A 23586-nucleotide genomic window follows, 5' to 3' on the forward strand; every position below is an offset into this window, starting at 1 on the left:
TCTTATTATTAACTTTAATCATACCGTAAAGTAGGGCTACTTTGTGACACTACAGCCGACTTTGTGACATTGCCACTTTTAACTGAAATTAATTTTTTTACCAGGTCGCTAAAAACGATAGAACGATTTAAATTTCATATAACAATAGTGTACCGGGTGCGCCATCTAGGTCAATATGACAAAAGCCGGTAGCAAAACATCGCTCCTCATCCTCATACCAAAGCAGAGTTGAAAATTAGGCAAACAGGTGTTTTTCGATTTGTGTGTAAACTTTCTATTGAGCGCAAAAAACCGTGAAAGATTTTTTAACTAAGTAAATTTTTTTAAATTTGTTTTTTCTATTTTTACGAAAAAAGAAGCAACGACAAACGAGAAAACGAGAGAACAAGAAACGAAAAATTTACAAAACGAGGAGCGACTTTGTGACAAAAAAAATGTCACAAAGTAGCCCCTTACCTGTTAAACAAAGACCAAAAAAATTGTTTTCTTTTGGATACAATGCCAAGGGCGTACAAAAAAAAAATTGGCTGCCGCAGCTACAAAAACTATACAGAAGAAACGTTAGCTGAAGCTCTTAATAATATAAAAAATAAACGAATATCATTACGCGGTGCTGCGGAAAAATATGGTATACATCGAAATACTTTATGGCTGAAAATTAAAAAACGGCACAAAAACAGGCCTGGACAACAAAAAGTATTTACCGACCAAGAAGAAGATGCCTTTGCCGCCCGTATTATCACTGTGTCAACTTTTGGTTTTCCCGTAAGCACGTTTGATCTAAGATGTATAGTTAAATCGTATATAGAACGTCAAGGCAAAAAAGCCTTTTAAAAACAATTTGCCAGGACCTGATTGGGTCAAGTCCTTTTTGAAGCGACAACCGCAGCTTTCACAGAGAATCGCGTAGACTATTACACATGCTAGGTCTGCCACTGATGAAGAAACTATAAAAAATTTCTTTGATAATTTGGAGGCTGAGTTAGAAGGAATTCCTGCAGAAAATATATGGAATTATGACGAAACAAACCTTGTTGACGTCCCAGGCCAGACAAAAATAATAACCAAAATGGGAACAAAGTACCCTGAGCGAATCAGAAACCTTCCAAAGTCTGTACTTCTCTGGTATGCTGAAATGCCGAGGTTCAATTAGCTCTACTTTATATTAATTATAAATCTCAAAAATTATGGAATACATGGATTGAAAATGTTTGACCACCAAGTTTTTGAGGATTGGTTTTTAAATCTTATGCTGCCAATAATAAAACGGCAAGAAGGGCAAAAGGCCCTTATAGGAGATAATCTTAGCTCACATTTAAATCAGCAGATCATTCAAGCATGTGAAGCTAATAATATTCGCTTTATACCTTTACCTCCTAATACAACGCATCTACTTGACGTGGCCTTCTTCCGCCCAATGAAGGAAAAATGGTGCAAAATTTTAAACGAGTGGAAGGCAAGCAACTACGGCAGCAGAGTCTCTTCCATACCAAAGGATAAATTTCCAAGCCTTTTAAAAAAGCTGGTGAGTCAGTTAGAAGAAAGAGGACCTGATAGCCTAAGATCTGGTTTTAGACAGACAGGCATCCTTTAGATCGAAACGAGGTCATGGATTCCACCAGGTAAAAGCATAAGTAGTAGTGATTTTAACATCCTATCTGCTCCCATTTCTGCTGAGAATACGCAAAACAACGATGATCCTCAACCTGTACCCCCCGGCATCCAACAAAAGAAACGCCTAAAAAGCGGTCGAGATAATGGATCAACATCAGATAGTTCCAGTGAAAATCAAGACCAAATTAAATACATGGAAAGTGATAACCAGTCCATGGGATTGACATTTTTCCAGTGATGAAGATGAACGGGAAGAAATAACTGTAGCCCAAAAAGCAGAAAAGTCAGAGGGAAAGTACGTCGTTGTTAAATTTGAAGGAAAGTATTTTCCAGGTCAAGTACGACCGTATACAGCATAGCAGCGATAGTAAATGTGATGGAACATGTTGGAAAGCAGTGGAAGTGGCCTCAAAAGAAAGACCAGATATTTTATAGAAATGAGGAAATTATTATGGGCATAAATGTCCCAATTCAACGTGGAAGAAGAGCGTTATTTGACATTTCAGAGTTAAGTGATTTTGTTGTGTAATCACAGGTGTATCATATATTATTTACCACCAGTTTTATTACTTAGTTTCCTTTTGTTTAAAGTTACCTACACATTAATAAACATTTTGTTAATATTTTGCATAAGAGCATTTAGACATGTAAAATAAAAGTTATTTTGTAATTATTTGTGTGGTTTTATCTATCAAATATCCTTATATAAAATTTTAATATTATATATTTTTTGTATATAAATAGAACATGGGTGTTACTTTGTGTCAAAATTGTATTTCACGTTAAATATAAAACAAAATGATCCCTGTCACAAAGTAGCTCCACTTTACGGTAATTTAAAAGACTAGCATCAGTAAGGAATTTTGTTTCAGTTCAACATATGCTCAGATGCAAAAGAGTGTTTTGTTGAAAAATAAAAAGTATTTACCAATTCTCTGCTGTCAATTTTACATACATTACCAAAAGAAGAACTTTTTAGTTATCTAAAGAAAAACTAAAGCCAATCTTTTCACAAGTAAATATCAATACTTTTATAGCATTACATCATGGCGGAACCGCCTTCATAAACGTAGAATCGGGGATCTTAGAAATAACCCTAAACAAAAACCTAACTGCGAATGTGTGTGGGAAATACAAGTATGAGTAAAATAGGAATATATTTTTAAACCTAAATATTTTTTTGAAAATACTGATCAAATAATAGACTATAAAAATAGAAAACTGGAGTTTCTTAAACATTACTTGGTGTGACATAAAATAAGTGATGTAAAACTGATATTTTTTTAATAAAATAAAATTATGCAAAATATTTAAAATTTCTATCTAAATTAAACAAATTTATAAAATATGTAGTTTACATAAAAATGTTTCTTATTAGGTAGGTAGATCTTTTCTATAATAAAGTGCGGTAAAAAACACATAAATAGTTCATAAACGGTAATATTAAATATTTTTTGACGACGTCACTGGTATTGATTCCATGTGTCGGTGGCATCAAAAAGTCGAACAAGCGGCATTGCCACCTTTCTCTTTAAAATACATTATCTACATTCATTTAAAGTTGCATGTCGACTTCATTAAAGAGTATCTTATCATATTTTATTATTTAAAAAAATGTCTCATTATCTTATTAAGGGGGAACAGTCGTAGTGTTTTGTGTGTTGTCAAAGTAAGTACCAAATTTCTATGATATTATAAAGTGTTAAACATTTGGATCATTGCATTAGAGATGTTGCAAGCAAACATACTGCTCATAGTTCCACGGCATGATTATAAATATTTAGAAATATTATATTTACAACTGGTTGTGTCTTTGTGAGCTTCAAGGCGTCTATTTTAACACCATTTTATAAAGGCAGTTCAAAATCAGAGTTATCCAACTGCAGGCCTATGTTACAAATAAATAATTTTGCATTTTTTTTATGGGTTTCGTCCAGGCTGGGATACTACATATGTAGTACACAAACTCACCTCTTTAATTAACATATCAATAAACAAAAAAAAAAAAGCTTAATCATCTTTTTAGATCTAGCTAAGGTATTCAATAGAGTACCATTATGACAGACGATGTATCGCGCAGCGTAGCTTAAATCTCATAAATATCTGATTAAATGTTAATTTCCATCCTCTTAATATTTCTAAAAAAAGTCTACAAATATTAACAAATGCTTTAAACACAAATTGAAACAAATTGATTAAGCAAAACTTATTGCAATTACGTTATAATTAATGGTTCTAAGCCTAGGCTTTAGCTCTAACATAATTATTTTATTTAATATTAAGTTGCAAAAAAGTTTTTGTATATAATTTTATACTTTGTAACATATAATTTGTAAGGAAGTTACTAAATTTTCTATAATTCTTTTATTTATCTATATAATTACTCGGTTCTTTTTCCAACTTAAATTAATAATTGTCAAGATTCATATTGACAGCTAAGATTTGCCCAGTAAAGTTTCTATTTTGTTAATAAACGCGCGACCGCGTTAATTATTAATTTATCACTGCGTTAATACCTCAGTACCGTTCGTGTTCGTACCACCACTACTGTTACCGCGTTTACTAAGTACCGCGCATGTCCGTGCTCTATATAACACGATGCACTGACTGACCGGCAGTCGGCGGCAGTTAGTTGCAGTTGGCAGTTGGGGCAGTTGAGTTTCAGTTGCCGACCTCAGTAGACGCCGTACGCAGTTGAGCAGAGCAAATAGTTAGCAAACAGCGCGATACACCCAAATCACTCATCAAGCAGAGAAGACTCCAAAGCAAAAACAGCGGAGAAAAACGTCGACTCGCCCCCCATCGTCAGTGGGGGGCACAACCATCGCCGGAAAAAAACCGAAGACAACCAAAAAATGGACATATCGGACGGGTACTCAACGGATAGATCAACCAAAAGTGAAGACCATAGGAGAATAAAAAGCAGACAAGAGAGAGAGAGCGAGGTAAGACTTCGGACGACTCCTCAAAGTTCCTAAAACCCCAAAATAAATCCCGTACTGACCCCTGACTATCCAGAACACCCAAAATCACTCCAAACCCCGACCTGGGAGCTGGCAAAGTGCCACCCCAGAGCGCAGAAGTTGGGTGGAAAATGAGGAAAGAGTACGTAAACTCGAGGAGAAAATTCGGGAAAGGGATTTGCAAATTAAGAGTTATGCAAACGAGATACAAGAGTTAAAAGTCAAAAACTCTCAGATTACCGAAAGAGCAGAACTATATCATTACAAAATAAACAAGTTGATCTCAGAAAACCATACTCTCAATAATCAGATCTTGGACTTGAATGGTAAACTCGAGGCGATGTTGACTAAAAACGAAACCCTTACCACTTAAAATTCCAAACTTAAAGAGCAACTGACGTTACAGGGGGGTCTGGATAATGTTGGTAACCTAATGGAACAAAAAAATAATAAAAGAACCAGGGAAGAGGCGGGCCTGTCTCCGCCTTCTCAAGACGAAGGCGAGCTGGCCTCGGAACCGGTTTACCCTGAAGTAACAACAAACAGAGAGCAAGTCCCCTCAACATCGTCAGCCTGTGATCCTATCCAAAATTCCACCGAATATCCCACTCTAAAACTAAAAAAAATCCACTTTACATGCCCTTAAACAACCTTTCCTTAGCGGGAAAGGGGAGGAGCACTGATCCCATTTCAAATATTAACAAAGTGCCTAAAGTAGTGCTAAGGGGCACAAAAAACTGGGCCTCAAAATACAAAACATTTTGTGAAAGAAAAATCAACATAGTAAAAGTGCAGAAAGATAGACTGGGATTAGCGCTCTTCCCCAAAACTCCTAATGACCACCGTGAACTAACAGAACTTCTCAAGGAAAAGGGAATGGAATTCCATTCTTTGTTCCTTGAAGAGGACAGAAAGCTGAACGTGATACTGCGAGGACTTGACCAAAACTTCAAGCTAGAAGAGGTCGAGGAAGAGCTGAGAGCCATGGGGTTTGAGCCGGAGGAACTGGGTTGGTTTAAAACCGGCCCAGGCCGACGTAGACCCACGGACCTCATCAGATTCCTCGTACCCAAAGAGCAAGAGAATGTGTTTGGGATTGATAACATTTTAAATATCAGGGTCCGCGTCGAGCGCTTAAGGACTCAGACTATTGCAAACAGGAAGCAAATTGGGCAGTGCCATCGCTGCCAGGAATATGGCCACGTCCTGAGCAAGAGCCGCGTTGCCACAAATGCAAGGGCGAACACTTTTACCCAGAATGTGTAAAGAACAGAGCAACCTCGGCTGAGTGTTGCAATTGCGGCGGTGACCACCCGGCGAGTTACTGGCGCTGCCAGAAAAATCCTAACATAAAAAATATAATCAACCAAAAAAAAAGCTTCGCTGAGACCTTGAGAAAGACCGACGCGGACTCTAATAACAGGAGGGCGGAGCCAAAGGAAGGCAATACATTATCACACATGAAACGCCCCGAGCTATCAGCCAAAAAAACAAATCTCCTAAACCTCTTAAGTTTGCCTGACGGGATCCTAGAAAAGAAAATCGACAACCTAATGGCAAAACTTGAGAAATTAAACACCAACCCGGCGATCAAACTACTGCTGGGAGTCGAGGCCTAGGTTCTCGCAGTGTCCGTTCGTTTTCTTCCTAATGTGTTCAAATCCCAATTCCGATCCTTATAAAAATAAACCTCACACAAAACGCAATCCAACCGTCAAAATCCTAAAATACTACCAAAAAGCACCGTAAAGGACCGGTTACGTTCACACCTCCGCCCGACCTTTTCTCACCAGCCAAAACTTCCGTAGTCTGAGGGGGCGTGGTCTGCTCCGCAGGCTCGCGCCAAATAACATCACACCCAGACCTCATAAATACAAGCAACCAAACCTTAACCCGACCAGTCGGTTCCTATTCTCCGGGAGAGTCAAAAGTCCAAGCACCTAGATGCGACCCAGAATTATAAAAAGAAGGCGCCTAATCTCGACAAAGGATCTATTTAAAAGACCGGCAAGAGCAGTACAAGCTAGCCCGGAAGTACAGTGTTAAAACAACGGCAGTCCGCTGAGTCCAGGCAGTCCGACCGAGGTAAGCCCCACAGTACCGTACATCGCTCCGCCGCCGCCAGCTCCTTCACTCCGCCGCTGTTGTCAGCATGTAAGTATAATAGGTAAGAAGGTAGGCAAATCCCTTTTTTCCTTTTCCTAGTGTCTACAAGATACACAGGGTTGCATGCCGAACCGTTACGGGGTAACACTGTGTATTCCTTTAAAAGTGCTAGGGGGCTACGTGTCGGACCGTTACGAGGTAGCACCCTGCATTGGACATTATCCCATCATTCCTAGTGTCCACAGGATACACGGGGTTACGTGCCGGACCGTTACGGGGTAACACTGTGTATGCCTTAAAAACTGCTAGGGGGCTATGTGTCGGACCGTTACGAGGTAGCACCCTGCATTGCACATTATCTCATTATTCCTAGTGTCCACAGGATACACGGGGTTACGAATTTTAAATTCAAATTTAAAATAAGTTCTTTTTAAACTAAAATAAGTTTAATGTATTTAAAAAAATCAGTTTATAAGATTACAGTTTATATATTAAATCAGATGTAATCCAAATTCAAAAACATTCAGGAAGTTATTCCTTGATGGTATGTATTAAAAAAGTAACTATGACTATGGGCCCGAAACGTTAGATCTCCAACTACAGCTTGATAAACTAGTAAGAAAAAAAAATTTAATAATCGATAATTTTCCAAATAAAATCTCTAAAATAAGTTCCACTAGTAAGGGTGGATGTAATAGGTCCGCGGATATAACAGCCTTTATATTCAAAAGCATAAGCAATAAAAAATTAAATTAGGTTGCGAAATATTCTGTTTAAGTTTACCACAAAAAGATCATTAAATTAGTCATAAATTGATTGAAAATGCATAAATAGAATAATATTCTCCAGAGACCTAAATATGATATCTCACCATAAAAAAAACACTATAGGAAAAAATTAATTGAACGTCCATACAAAAAGGAAACCTAATTTATTGTATGACGTGTAGAATTTCAGTCATTTCTGATATGTTGTGACGGCATCCGCTCATGACAAAACAAACAAATTAAGTAATTATCGGCACCTATTTTATGTATTTTAAATAAAGTGCTTGCCTTGAAAAAATGGGATAGGCTTTCCAATTAAAATGTCGGGCAAAGTTGGAAAAATCCCTTAAATATAATTACCATTTACGATAATTTGCTTTCAACATTATAATGCGACAGATATTAAACTGAGGCGTCTAATAAGTTAAGAAAATTGGGAAAGTTAACGGACTAATCAGCTCTCTCAAATACCGTCAGATTGTAAACGATTCTTGTTCGAGGTTTATATAATGGAAATTGGAAACTTCAGTGATGGGTTAATTAACCCTCTTGGCTAAACATGCATTGTGGTTATCTTTTGGGGATACATATTAAATGCTGTGGCTGTTTGGTCAACTATATAACGACAATAATATAGTTAAAATATAAAATATTAAGGATTAAAAATGTAGTAATTTGATAAAATGCGTTTTATATAAACAACCAATTACTCACTTGCATTAAAAATTACAAGCATTGGCTTATAACCAATAAATGCCAAGAAAATGTAAATAAGGCAGACAGTATTTGGAGAAACGGTTAGTGGCGGGTTCAAAATTGGTTCTATGAAAATGATGGTAAACCACTAAGTTTCATATACGGATAGAGGTATTTTGGATCGTTAAGTTTTGTAAATATGTGATTCACTGTTGACAAATCAAAGCATGAAAAACTATAATAACATTTTATTGCATTATTATCAAAAAATGTGTTACTTGGACCGTATTTAAAAAAAACAAAGTGATAATGATAGCCTAAATAAGAAACGTCGGCGTCGGTTTGGGAATCCGACATATTTTTTAAAACTTATTTTAAGTAAAATTTATCTTTTAATTTATTCAAAGAATATAAATAATAGAAAAGAAGATTTGAAACAGTGTTTAAGAATTGTGAAATTTGTGTATAGTCAGAATAATAATGTTTTATTTATCTTCAATTTTAATACATTTACTTAAGTATATATTTCTACATAATTATAATGAGATAGACATTCAGAAATGAACATAATATACTAACTGTTACTTATATTTAGCCAGATTACTATTCCTCTTTAATATCTCAAAAAATATTTAAAAATGTACAATTTCAGACTAATAAACCAATCAAATCCTTTAGCAATTACATATATCAAATTCCAATCGAAACCTTGTTATTACCACAGAATCAAATTGCCTGCTAGTGAAAATGAAATTCCAATCTGCTTAGCAATTATATTGGCTTTTTTTCAGATCCCATCACAGAGACAGCAGGAATAGTAACAATTTTCTAGTTGCAAGCAATTTGCAACTCTTGTTGAATTAAATATAAGAAAACCCAATTCTAAAATGTGTATTATGATGTATGTGATGAAATGTGTATATGACGAGATAATACAAATACTAACAATAATCTTAATTCATTCAGTCGCCAATATTATCAAAACAGATAATTTGGGGTCTAAGAACGATAAAATTTTAATTTTATGATTAATGTAATGCCAATTACGAAGTTTTAATTTTAAAATAAGCTAAAAATTTAAAAAACCACCTATCCTATATATACGTGTTTTTATTCTCAGTGTTACATTTCTTGCCGTATTCCTTGCATTAGTTTTTCAATATATATTCTTTTAATAACTTTCAATAAAATATTTTAAATGAAATTTGCTCTTTGAGTTTTAAAGTTTAGGTTGTGCTCTAATTCTAAACCTCTGAAGATGAACATCTTTACAAAGGGCATAAAAACCTTTGTAATTAAATTTATGGATGGAGAGAAACTTTGTGCACTTCATTTAAGTATCATTCATTTTTATTTTTTTTTAGAAATCGTTTGACAAATAAAAATTAATATCATAAACAGAGAAGCACAGCAGCACTAAGAAAGTACACAGTATTATTATTAGCCTCAAATGGTTAAAGATTTTCATTACCTTGTTATCTGCTAGATTTCAGATGAGCTTAGTCTACTTACTTTTCAATCATTGTTTAGATAGCTTAGCACTTATCTTTTTTGGTTTTTTTCTATGCTCTTTCATACTCGTAATATTCCTAATCACTACTTTTAGCATTTCATTGATTAATTTGTTTTTTTTTATATTCAGTATCCCTGTTTCTGTTTTCGGTCTTATGTTTTTTAATTCCGACGTTTATTTCATACATATGTATGAAAATGGGTATATCTGAGTTTTGGTCATATTTTTCTAGTCTTCATAGCATTTTGTATCTTTTTTTTTAATATTAATCATTGATCACTTTCTCTAGATTTTAGTCTCTTTTGATTTTTTTGTTCTTCTCTCCAGTTCTAGCATTGACCTGTGTTTTCTATATTTGGGGTATCTTTTAAAATCTTATTATTAGTTTCATTTATTGTCAGGTTTTTTTAACTTCTTGTATTGTACTATTCTTGTTGTTTTTTTTTCCTGTTTTATTTCGAACATAAACTTTCTATTTCAATTATACAGTTCGGTTTTTAATTGTCCTCCTTCTTCTTACCTTTTGAATGCGTTTATATACAAATTTGAAATTTGGCATCATCATTAGTAACCTAAATATTACTTTTTGGCCCCTAGCTCATTTTACGAAACTTAAAAATGGCTGCGGGACGCATTTTTATTTATTTTACTACACCTGGTCAGGTGTAATTTGTTTGTAGGTATGTAGTAGTTTGTTTTTTTTTAATTGACAAAAAATATATAGCGTCCCGCCGCCCTTTTGAAGTTTTGCAAAATGAGCTAGAGACTAACAAGTAATATTTAGGTTGCTGTGTGCCTATGTGATTATGTGTGCGAAATTTCAAATTTTTATATAAACGCATTGAAAAGATAAGAGGGGCGAAGTTGAAAATGAAGAGCCGCACTGTATATTGAGAACAATAATTTATTATCAAATATATTATTATTTATTATAATATGATTACATAAAAGAATATGGAATAAGAACCAGACGGTAATAGCAACAGCAAAGGAAACTTTTCTTTTTAGTCTTACAACAAATAATGCAAGTGGTCTGCCTTTAACACTGTCTGAGGTTAACTAATATTTCATTGTCTTGAAATAATTCTGCTATATGCTGGATTTTTTCCCATAGCTCTTCCCAGTATTGATTGTGTCTTGATAAACAACAGATGTTATGCATACGGCAAAGTCAAGAGGGTTAAAATTAGGGTTTCGAGGCGGCTAAGACATTTGGCTGCCACGACCGCTCCAGCGATGACGTCTCCGTAATTGCAATGAAAGTTATAGGAGTTGGTCCCAGAATGTAATTACCAATAATAGCACACTAAATATATTTTACTTTGAATTTATGATAAAAGTGATATCTTCTATAGGTAGTAAATTTAAAATAGGAAAAAAATGGTAAGAATGCAATTCGAGAGGAATATCCAATAACCAACTATGGTCTCGCAATATGACTCGAACCGACTTTAGGATTTTCAACAATATGAACTAGATTAAGAACCTTTTGCCGACCCGCTAGATTAAAAAAAAATCGTGAAGGAAAAAAAATAACCGCTTTCTCCAAGTTTGTTGTACAGTTTTTCAGTTTTTTGAAAATTTTGAAATTAGGATAAAACATATCCACATACCACCAGCTTGCTCTTCGTGTGCTTACATTTCTAGATCTAAAAAAAATATCGTATCGTGGCATTACCGACATTTAAAAGAAATTTTTGCTTTGAAAACTTTTGGGCTCTAATAGTTCTAATCAAGCACCAACATTTTTACAAAAATAATAATTGATATCATCATAATGCAGTCCCTATATTATTCTGTTTTTAATCTACTATAAAAATATTGCAAAATTTACGTGTATTCAGAAGTCATGGTTTCGAAAATGCAGTATATGGCGCTTTCTTATTATTATTTTTATTTGGGCACGTTTCAAATTTTCTGGTAAAAACTGGAAATCGTACATAATATAAATTTTTTAAAGTTGATGAAGTAGTTCATTCTTGTAGTGGAGTTAATAGGTCAATGGGTGAGTAAAGATACTTCGGTCATCCTCCGCTAAATTTATTCAAAAAATAATATTAATCGAACGTGATTCGGACATGTAAGATGTTCATCATCAGGGATAACAAATTAAGGGATTCCATTAATACATCTTATAGATCTAGTGCCTCAGACAAGGTTAAAAGGTTAAAACGAATTAAGATACATGAGAATGGAAAAAAATTAATCCGTGTTTGCTCTCATTCTCATGTATCGTAATTCATTTTAACCTTTTCTGAGGCACTAGATCTATAAGATGTATTAACGGAACCCTTTAATTTTCATTTTAATGATAAACTTTTTATTTAGACAGTATTAAAAATTAAAAATTCAATCATCACGAAAAGGCAATAAGAAAAAGCGATCTCTGAGCGACTTGACAAAGATATGTCTTTTTAGAGTAATATTAATTAAAAAGCTGAGTTTTTTATAGAAAACTTCTACACACTGAGGCACAAAAAAGTTGTAAACGTTATTATTACCTCGGAGCGTCGCTGACATCGCCCGCTAGGATCTATATGCTATTGTGCTGATAAGCTACTGTTTGGAAGACTTATTTAACAAATAATCAAAATAAAATTCAAACTTTAGCACCCCGCCTTGGTTATTATCGGTTTTTGGACTGGACGAATTTGGGCAAACGTAATATGTTTGAATGAAGAACATGCTGTTGCTTTGTGTCCACTAGTTATGGAACACCTTATATATACATGGTGATGTATATATTTATTACAAAAATTCGACCATTAATCTAGAGGAACCATAATTATTAAATTTAAGTGAGAAAAAAATTTTAACGCATAAAATGAAAACAACAAAGAAGAGAAAATACATACATTTTTAAACATGCAAAGTAATTGTAAATGCGTACGTCGTACGAGAAGTAAGTTAAGATTATAACTTAGATAGATGTACAGAGAATTAATTATAACTATTCCATTCAGTTTTCACCAGATCTATTAATCTACTCACACATATGGATGTTTTAGGAGGAATGGTAGATATTTTGGTATGTTGTGGTATCCATAATTCTGAACAGAAAAGTTCATATAAACATGTATCCTAATATCAATAAATGCTACGAAACGTAAATTTAATGCTAGTGCTAGAGCAAAGTTTACTGAATAAAATACATAATATATAATAAGTATTAAATATAATAAGTATTTTATTCAGTAAACTTTGGCTAAAGCATGTTAATTTTTATTTAATAAATTTCAATATAATTAAATGAAAATTGGCTATTAATATTTTAGTGGAATAATTCGAAAATCCCACCGCCAATTTCAATACACTTCTGAGCTCTAGGAATAACTTCGAGTGTAGTTCTTTGGAGGGCATCATGACATTTTTTAATGTGGGTAGCACATTGCATAATTTTAAGGATTAATTCGTTTCGAGTATTTACTTTTTCTTGATATAAATAAAGTTTGATTAAAATTTTATGTCTCTTGGAGGTTGTAATGTACGGAAGCTCCGTCGTGCTAAAAAATCACATTCATTTGGAAATTTAGAGAAATATCCTCTATTGGCATATTGTTTTGTAGAAAATTAAAATACCTGGCTTCTGGAAGACGCTGGATACTAAAGTCCCTATAGCTATACGTGAAGCTCTAAAAAACGAAGTAGATAGGCTTGTTGAGAGAGATGCTATAATTAAGGTAAATGAAATTGACTCTAAGGCTAGTATAAATAGAATGGCGATTGTTGAACAAGCAAATGGCAAAATAAGGATATGCCTCGACTCTTCTGATCTCAATTCTCAAATTATAAGAAATCCATATTTGGCAAACTTGAGAGATTTGTTCCAACTTTTTGTGTAAAAGATTTTTTTTAGTTTTCGATTTGGATGAGGGCTACCACCACCTCCAGCTAAACAAAGAATCTTTAAGGAAGTGCTATTCGGCTACACCTTTTGGTGTATACAGATTTTTTGTATTGCCCTATGGTCTTTCAGATTCCCCAGACTTATTCCAGGAAGAGGTGGCAAGAAATTTTGGTGACACAAAAATGTCCAAATATATCACGATGATATCATAGTAGGAGCCACTAAAGAGAAGCATGATAAAGCGACACATAAAGTAATGGAACGAGCTAGGAAATTTAGAGCTAAGTTTAATAACTACAAGTTCCAATTTGGTAAGATAAAATTAAACTACAATTTGACCAATTAACGCATAGAAAACTATGATTTTAAAGGGGGAGACAGGGTTGTAATCAAAAGAGGTTATGATAAATGTTGGGACAAGGCTGTAATCTTAGAAAAGGCCAAGTAGCCTAGATCTTATTGGGTAAGGAAGAAAAAGAACAATAAAATTGTAAGGCGCAACACGCAACAAATTAAAACCTCGTTTAACAAAGATGAACATAACATTTTATACGAACCTGAGTTGCTTCCTGACAATTTTGTTACCTCTAATAATGATAAGACCTACCAGATGTTAGTCCTAGTAGTGTCTTTAGTGATGTAGGGCCCAATCCCTCCACCCATTTTAAATGACAGTGTTAGTATTAATTATCCCTCTACACCACAAGTGCGGTCGCCGTTCGGATGATCCATAAGAGCCCCGCGAAGACTGAATCTTTGAGGGGAAGGTGTTTGAGAGAGACCAATAGAAAACACAATGTGTCATGTGACTAGTGATAGTGACTGTTGACATTGACTGGTATAAAAATCTATGAAGTCACTAGTTAGTTGTAGACACGAACTTAATACATATACCTGACTGCTAATGCATATGGCCACATACCCAAAAATGAGCACTGCCTGTGGGCCGCCATTTTTATAGTGGATGTGTCCTTTTGATGTTGGTCACTCTGAACGTTTTTAGTGTTGCCAACAAAAAATATATTGAATAACGGTAATGAAGTTGACGACGCTGACGTTTGACGTATGTGTATAGCGGATTGCCTAGTTTTTGGCGATTTGTAAACGACGCTTGGGTACATTGTCTGGAACAGGCAGAGAACTTAGACGATATCTTCCTCCTTATATAATACGTGAATAATGTATCGCCATCTTTATTTAAAGGTATTTGGTCCACTGTTTCTCAAAACCGAATTATTGTGAATTGTCTGTCTGTGTTGTTTATGATAGAATAATATATTTTTACTATATAAACCCTTGCTAATTACAAACCCTCATAAAATCATCTCTATTTTGATTTTTATAAATGGTATTTACACGTATTAATGTGGAAACACGCTGTACATGGAAGGAAAGTAAAACTCGTAGTAGTAAAAATAGAAAGAAAATAAAAGTGTTTTTAACTGAATTTGTTAAGTAAATACAAGCAAACATTTAAATGAAGTTCATCATTTTCATGGTATTAGGAATTATAAGATTCAAGTTTAAGATTAGATTTCTAAGATTCAAGATTTTCAGAATAATAAAACAAATATTGTAAATTACATGCATCTATTCCAAGTTGAAACTTTGTCTCATTTTAGGTTAGGATTACTTTCTTTCATAATTTTTAACAAAATTCTTAAAGAAGTACAAGAAAAATCACATATCTAACGCAATTATCTTAAATTCTTACCTATATATAACTTTCTATTTTGTATTTTTGTAAACATAACCTCTCAAAAACTTTAATTGTTTTGTTTCCCTACAATTGGCACAACTAAAATTTGTCAGAGTGACCAACATCGAAAGGACACATTCACGCAAAATGGAGGCCCCCTAGTAGTGATCGTTTACTTTTCATTGAATTGGCAGTCCAGGTATATTTAGTTCGTGGTAGTAGAATAGTAAAACGTTCAAAAATTTATTCTAGTGTCTTGAGTTAATAAAATCCTAAATATTAATCCTAAGTAGTAGTTAGGTACAATATTTACAACAAAGTATAAAACAGGGAAGACACGAGTAATTATTTTCTAGGTAATCATTTGTTCGGAAACCGTCAACCATATTCTCTACAAGATGCTTCGACAGTTCGAATGTAGGCACCATAAACAAACACCATATCGGCATATTCTGCATGCGTAAAGACCTGCGGCATTCTTAGCACTGTTGACAATGTGCGATGAGAATACTGCAAATGCTAACTGGTTAATGCAACTGTCACCCATGATCACATTTGTGATTCGCCGCCTGCTTAATCACGTATGATCAATTTCCTTCTGCTATGCTAGACCAACTTCAAATAACTGTAGCTTAGTAATTATTGAAAATAGGATACACGTTTATATAAACTTTTTTATTCAGAATTATGGATACTACAACATACCAAAGTATCCCCTGTTCCTCCTGAAACACCCTATATGTATACGCATAGACACTACACGTAATTAAATTAACCCTTATTGTAATTTTTACGATAGGAAAACAGTAGCATTCCGTAAAAGCAGTCCAAAATTAAATTATTTGCAGATCTGGGATCATATTTCCGTTAATTAATTACACTGTTTTAATGCATCAAAGAGCAATAAAACCTACCCCAAAGTTCGAGACAGACGCCATAATAATAATTTTCCATAATACAAGGAAATTGCTTGACCTAGTCAAAACAGGCAATATGAAACTTATAATTGACAAACTTAGATCAGTTTTCGTAAATTGCGAATGGGCATGAGCTATATTATCACTCTGTTGTAAAATTTAACATGATGATCACTTATAAAGATACTTCTCATTATGTTATAGAAGTTAGGTAATAAAGGTAATAAAGAAAAAAATCATTATTAATATTATATATTTATAAGTGTCTCTAAAAGAACTAATTTGAATAATTTTATTTTTTTACTTCTTATTACCTAACTTCCACATTATATTAAAAACTTTTATTAGCTTAATGCAATTGCTAATTACATTGAAGCAAATTAATTTTTTGTAATTAGTGAAAAAAACTATGTATTGTAATTGAGTTTGAACATATGTATAACTTGAAAATTTGCCAAAATTAGAACGACAATTAATTTTCATATACAAACGCTATTTAGTATCTATTTTAATATCTACAATTGTAATCAATTATTTGAGTGGATTATCTAAATCTTATCTTTTGACATTTGTAAAAATATATTTAATGTTATATATTTGGATATTTAATTTAATATTAGAATACTTAAAAATGGCTGATTTGGATATCTGAGTGGATACTTTTCATAATACAAATGTAATATATGTTTTCTATAACTGATTTATTTTTGTAGTTGTAGGTATAGATCTCATTGAAACAAGAAACAAAATTCAGTAGAATAGTGGGGATCTCTTAAAAAATATTTAAAGGGCAAATAATAAGTGGACTAATAATAAAGTTCATAGTTGTTTAAGATAGAGCATTATTTACCAGATCCACCTAAAATCTAGAAGGCAATAACCTCATAACCTAACCTAGCTTTCACTTGATCATCTTGTTTTTTCTTTAGACCTTTTATCTTTTAGAGCCCTAATCAAAACTTTTTGTTCTTCTCTGTTTTTTTTTGTTACTAAGGAATACGTTTTAAGCAGAAGTACTTCCCTAGAGAGAGACTTTTTTTGGGGGAAGGGGAAATTACTACAAAGTCGCAACCTTAAAACTGTGATTTTCCCAATTTAAAATTTTCAGTACCTAATTTTTCTAGTATATAACAATATAATATATTAATATAAAAGCTCTTGTGGCCAAATAAAAAAATCTATTAAAATTTAATTCCTTTCTATAATTTATTTAACTTTTGTACCATTAAAAAAATAAAAGGAATTTTGTTCGAAGTTTTAACTTTTATTAAATATCTACATTTATTTCTTTAAAATTACTTGAGTTGAGCATTTGCTGATAATAGAGTCGAGTTCCATGTTATCCAAAATATACTTTTCAGCCTTACAACGGAGTAGCTGGTCAAGCTTTTCATCCCATATAGTGGATGTTAAATAATTCTTAATATGCTTTAAAATAAACTTCTTTAATTTGTTGCCACTGAGTATCCAGCAATAGTAATCAGTTAACACAGCACAAAAATATTGCTGTAATGTTGATTTATATTTAACCGCTAGCTCTATAGCTTTGGCCATTGTATCAATATTTTCTCAATGCAAATATCAAAGAAAACTTCTGCCAAATTGCTCTGAAAACTGCGTTTGAATATTTAAGTCATCTGGGCTTTCATTGGAAGGAAATAGTGCTATTAGTGCCTGTACGTTTTGAATTATAAGACAATTTTTATTTAAAGGAAATATAAAAATCTTAGTATAGCTGACAAGTGCAACTACTTTCAGATTGTCATCTAAAAACTCAATTAAGACATCAATAACGGCAAAGCATTCCTTTCTGTAGAACCTATTAAAATTAAAATTAGCAGCAGAGCCTCTACAGTCGTCTAGCCTTTTTGACTGTTCTCGCCTTATGTAGTGTTTTATACATTCTTGATCCCTGTCGGTGTCTATTTTTTAAGACTTATTAAATTATCGATTTCATGTTGATCTTCCCGAAGGGCCCTTAATGAAGCTGTGATATATGGAATAATGCTCAAAGCATCTATAATATTCAATTTCTCCTTTTCGAAAGTTATGCTAATAACTTTCATCCTATAAAGAATATTTTTTAAAAGAGGACGAATAAGAAAATCGAATAATTTTAAACGCTTTTTTAATCCCAATGCGAGAGTCGTTCAAACGATCACTAATTATGTGATCAAGGACTTTAACAATGGGTTCATAAGACGTGCTTACAGCTTTTAGACGTTCAGTTCTGTCTGTCCATCTGGTTCTGGATAATTTTTTTAATCCAATAGTGTTTCCAATATCCTCTAATCTAGATCAAAAGCGTTCTGCTCTTTTTGTGCTAGAACTTAAAAATACCTCCATTATCTTAAATGAATCAGCCCTAATTGGATTTGCTGAGCAGGTATGCTCAACGGCAGTATTTGTGCAGTGTGCCTGGCAGGGCATATATGGAATATAATGACCTCTAATTTCGTATATAACTCGTATAACTGTGTAGAACGATGCCGCGTCTATCTCTTTAATACCTATATTTTAAACATATTGAGATAACAAACTATCAGTTCATTTTAGGAGAAGATTAAATGTGTTTCAACTTTTCAGTATTAATATTTTCGCGAAAATAGCTAAAAGCTTCCCAAAGCGTATCGGACGGACCAATGACGGAATAAGAAAAGAGGATCGGACCGAGCCACGTAACACAATGTTAAATCTGATTTGATTGGGTTTATGAGAGAACGAAAATGTATTTCTTAGTATATAGTGTGTATAGTGAAAGTCTGTTCTTAGTGTATTCTTCTGCCCTAAGCAATAATAGACATTTAGTTGTTATAATCGGGATAGTTAGTTAAGTTAGTAAAGACAAATTTGTATTTTTGCCCCAACTAAGTTTTATTTTAAGATTAATTAATTTCCTTTCATAAAATTCAAGCTTGTTTCTCGCAACTTTAGAATTATTAATACATTATTACATTAATTTTGGAGCAATTTATTAGGTCATGTTTGACAGCGTCATATTTGACTAATTAGTCTGGAATACATAAATTAGCCAACTATGACAAAAATATATAAAACAACAAAAAAAGGAGGTCATGCGATACATTATTTGAAAGCTCCCACTGAATGCTTTATGGTCCTGTAACTATTTCACTACAAAAGATGTTGAAAATGTGCACCATTAACTTCAAGACAGTAAAATAATCTATTGGAGAACTCTTTACACGAATATTTTCGAACATCAATATTGCGACATACATCAATTATTCTTTGACGTAGGTCAAGAATAGATTCTGGCTGCGTGACGTAGAATTTTTTGTTTCAAGTAGCCCCAGAAAAAAAGTCCAGAGGTGTAAGATCGGGCGACCTGGCTGGCCACTCGGTAGGCCCTCGACGACTAATCAAAATTGAAGCGATCATATCTCATAAACAAACAATTTGAATCTTGTAGGCATTCAATAACTCTACCAATTTTATAATATATGTAACTGTAAATTATCTACCACAGAAGAAGTAGAGGATATTTTCCTTCGATTCTTACCCTTCTATCCCTTTTATAGCATTTCATATAAGCTTCCCTAGTATGTTCATAGTAGCAATATAATAAGGCAAATAAACAGTTTTGTTCCTTTGATAGTATAAAATCGGGGTAGGTTTAGGTGAATTCAAGTATGAGATCGAGGTGGTCATCGGATATTTTACAAAAAGTGCCAGAAATAACAAATTTGTTTTCGGTATTTTCTTAACCACGTAGGGCCTTAAAAAATATGTACTCTATATCAACGCTTACAAATGACTTGGATATGACTTACCAATTACAATCAAATTTCGTTTCATTATTTTCATAAAAAGTGGATCTAAATTGATCTTCAAGTGTGAATAGCCACATTTCCCGATCACATGGAGTAGGTACGGTTTTGTTCACCTTAAGTCTTGCAAATGTTATAGTTTCTTCTTTGACTATTTGATCAGGTGATAGTGATAAAGCATTATCATAGATTAGATATATAAGATTCATTAGCCATCTAAATAGCTTAAGAATATTTTGCAATAGTTAAAATATATACACTATAGGCAAAACTATTTAAAGAACTACCAGTTTATAGAAAGTAGGATGTCTTGGAGAATCAGATTGAAACTTTTCAGCGGTTTTATTGACAAAGCATCTCATATCTGTTGGATCTGGAGCTTCTGGTGGCTCAAACTGGCAAGTAAGTAGGGTAAGTACTAGTAAAATATTTATTTATTGATTTACGGCATTACCATTTTTATAATAAATAGACTAATTATAGCATACATATATGATAATAAAATAATAGATAAAGATCACACAACCACTACTGAAGATAAAGTACCTACAATATTAAAATTTATATCCTAATAATTTATATAAAACTTATCACATTAGAACCTGCTTTACTGACCTCTTAAAACTAGCCTCTAAAGTATATTCTAAGGACTATGAAAAACATTTGTGTGTCGGCTTCTTCTATCAGGTACTTTTCGACATATAAGATTTAAAAGGTCAGAGCAATCAATTGTTTCATTTATAATTTTATGCAAAAAAAGTCATCTCGAGGTTTATTTCTCTCTTTTTCAAAGTGTCAATATTGAGTAATGTTCCTAATTCTCCATAATAATATTCATCTCTGTTATAGCCACATTTATAACCAATAAATCTTAGAAACTTGTTTTGGACACGTTCTATTGCATGTACATAAGTTATATAACTAGAGTTCCAGATACTTGAACAGTACTAAAGAAAACTCCGAACAAGAGCACAATACTAGAGTTTTTTTATTGTAAAAACCTCGCAGATCTAATTAGAAAACCTAGAGATCGAGAAATAATGTTTGACATATGTCCTTCAAATGACAGGTTATTATCCAGTGCAACCTCAAGGTCGTTTATTTGAATAACAACTTTCAAATTAATTTGATTAGTGGAATAATAACAACTTAAAATTACTTAAACCAGTTAATAATAATAGAAAATTATTATTATGCATATGAAAGTTTAGCAATATTCAAAAATCAAAAAAATATTCTTAAAAGGGATAAAGGTCCAATCCCTTATAGTCAATTAAATAGTTTAGTTAGTGTTTAAGATTTGTTTGGCCATGCTTCATTGCTTTTTCCGCTCTGTTAGATACATTAATATATAAGAAGATTTGTAAGTAGTTTTAGTTAAGTTCTAATCTTCTTCCGAAGGTGCTATGCATCGTAAGCGAAACACTTGTTGAGATTAAAAATTAAGAGTTTTGGTTAGTGGTAAAACTCGTAAATTAAGCATTACACCAAAGGTTCCAACCATAGGACTACCAAAAGATTGTGTGATATTCTTTAACATTTCTGCTAAAGTCAGGTGATGCCCTAGGGTAAAGCATACAGTTATTGGCACCCTTAAGCAAATATTTCAACTAAATTGCCTATAAAAATTTTAATTTTAGGCTTAATTGGATAATTTATTTAGTACTTGGTGAGTTATGCCATTTAAAACAAAACTTATAAAATAAAACTACAATAATTTCATGTAAGTATTAAATTATAAAAACCACAAAATATGATTTTAAGTCCAAAAATATAGTAATTGGCATCTTTACTTTACTATCATACAGTTATTGGCATTTTCAAATTAAAGTGTAAAAATGTATTAAATACCTAGGTACCTATACCTACATAATTTAAAACTAAAAATAATACCTACCTACCTATTTGTATAGTAACTTAAAGACCAGTTATTTTGTTTTTAGAAATTTATTCAAAACATTAAAGCAAAACAAAGATGTAAATAAAACAAAAATAAAAGATATGTTGGTCTTTGGAATCAGTACAACGATATTAACTAAAACTCTTTTTCAGGTACACTTAGGTAAATATAGGAACTAAAACATGTCATTGGGGTTTTTCCAGGCATGTAATACATGTAAAAATGTTTGAATTTGACTTATCCAAATTGTTTTTTTCAATACACGGAAAATGATATACTCTCATGCATTTTTCACACCTAACTCCTGGGTTACAACTTGAAAAATTTAGGGTGCAAGAATAACACATGCCACTATATAAACTGGGATTTTTAAACGATATGCTAGAACCTAACATTAAACAATTTTTAAAAGTTGAAATTTTTAAAAACTGCTATTAAGGCTCATGTCGTCAGTATCTTTAAATAAATTTCTAGTAACATTTAATACTCTTGGTCGGGTTGATGATTTCAAATCAGGCAAATCTTCTTCTTGTAAATTCCTATGCGGCTTTAGAATTATTTTGGATAAAATATTTATTTGCCTTTTTTTTGATACTCCAGGCTCTTTTTTCTCAATTTTTCTTTTGTTCTTTTCTTCTTCTAGATCCTTTTCTTTTTGAATTTTCTTTGATTCCCTTTCTCGTTTTTTATTTTCTTTATCAGTTTCCTTCTGCTTTTTTTCTGATTCCTTTTTGTCATTAAATTGTTTCCATGAAGATGACGATAAAATAAATGAAGCTTTCTCGGGAAGTATTTTTCCTTTCCGTTTTGGAATGGCGGGATGTGTTAAATATTGGGACATAGGATTACTTTCTGTTTCCTTAATAAATATTATAGGTGCGCCTACGATGTCTTTTTGTGTAACCGTTTGCGAGATTAATTTTAAAGAATCAGTTGATGGGCTCGAACAATTCTGAATTTCCACACTGGCAAGATCAAGGGTTCCACTTTCTGATACCACGTATGTTTCCAATGTTTGACTATCTTTTTTTATGTTCTTTTAAAAGTCAAAACAGTCTTCAAATATATTTTCTTGAAATGTTTGATTTTCTCCAAGTCCAAGAAAGTTATCTCCAGAACATTCCATTTGGATAAAGTCACTGCGATTTTTATTAGTTTCTTTTACATCTTTAAAATCTTTCTTTGTTTGGTGACTTTGCTCTTGACTTAATTCTGTTTCTAAATCATTGCTAACGCAGGGCTCCGACATTTCATTTGCTTCCACGATAGATGAAGTGTTGTGGATTTGGTTTGTGCTGGTTTTCTTTTTAATAAACTCCATCCAAAGTTTATAAATAATGTTGAGATCTTTTCCTTCTTTGGAACAATCAAAAGTTTAAAATTTTTTGATTCGGTCAACGCCAACTATTTCTTTACAGATTGTAAAATCTAAAGTTAATGCGTCGATGTTTTTAGAAGCAGATTTGTCTATAGTTTCCCTATTCTTTTTTTGACCCCCTAAACATTTAGTAAAATCTATAGCATTAGGATTCCATGGATAGAGTCTACACGCTCTAAATCCATTAGCAATAATATCTTTTCGAACTGAGTTATCAATTACCATTTTAAGGATTTTCGCAAAATGCTTTTTAGTTAGCTCTTCGGTTGGATTATTTATCCTCCATTGCATAACCCCTTTCTTCCAGCCGTCTTTTAAAGGCTTAAAAGTACAAACATCTGCCGACTGAAGAATCACAAGCAAAATAACTGGAAACTCCACTTTTATAAAAGGTCGTT

General features: G+C 32.8%; 1 protein-coding gene across 3 annotated transcripts in view; it reads right to left on the minus strand.

Annotated features, from left to right (window-relative positions):
- LOC126750633 (vasoactive intestinal polypeptide receptor 2-like) overlaps positions 1–23586 on the minus strand; it is a 263640-nt gene that overhangs the window by 52860 nt on the left and 187194 nt on the right. The window lies entirely within an intron of this gene.

This window comes from Anthonomus grandis, chromosome 1, assembly GCF_022605725.1.
Source record: "Anthonomus grandis grandis chromosome 1, icAntGran1.3, whole genome shotgun sequence".
NCBI classification, from domain to species: domain Eukaryota; kingdom Metazoa; phylum Arthropoda; class Insecta; order Coleoptera; family Curculionidae; genus Anthonomus; species Anthonomus grandis.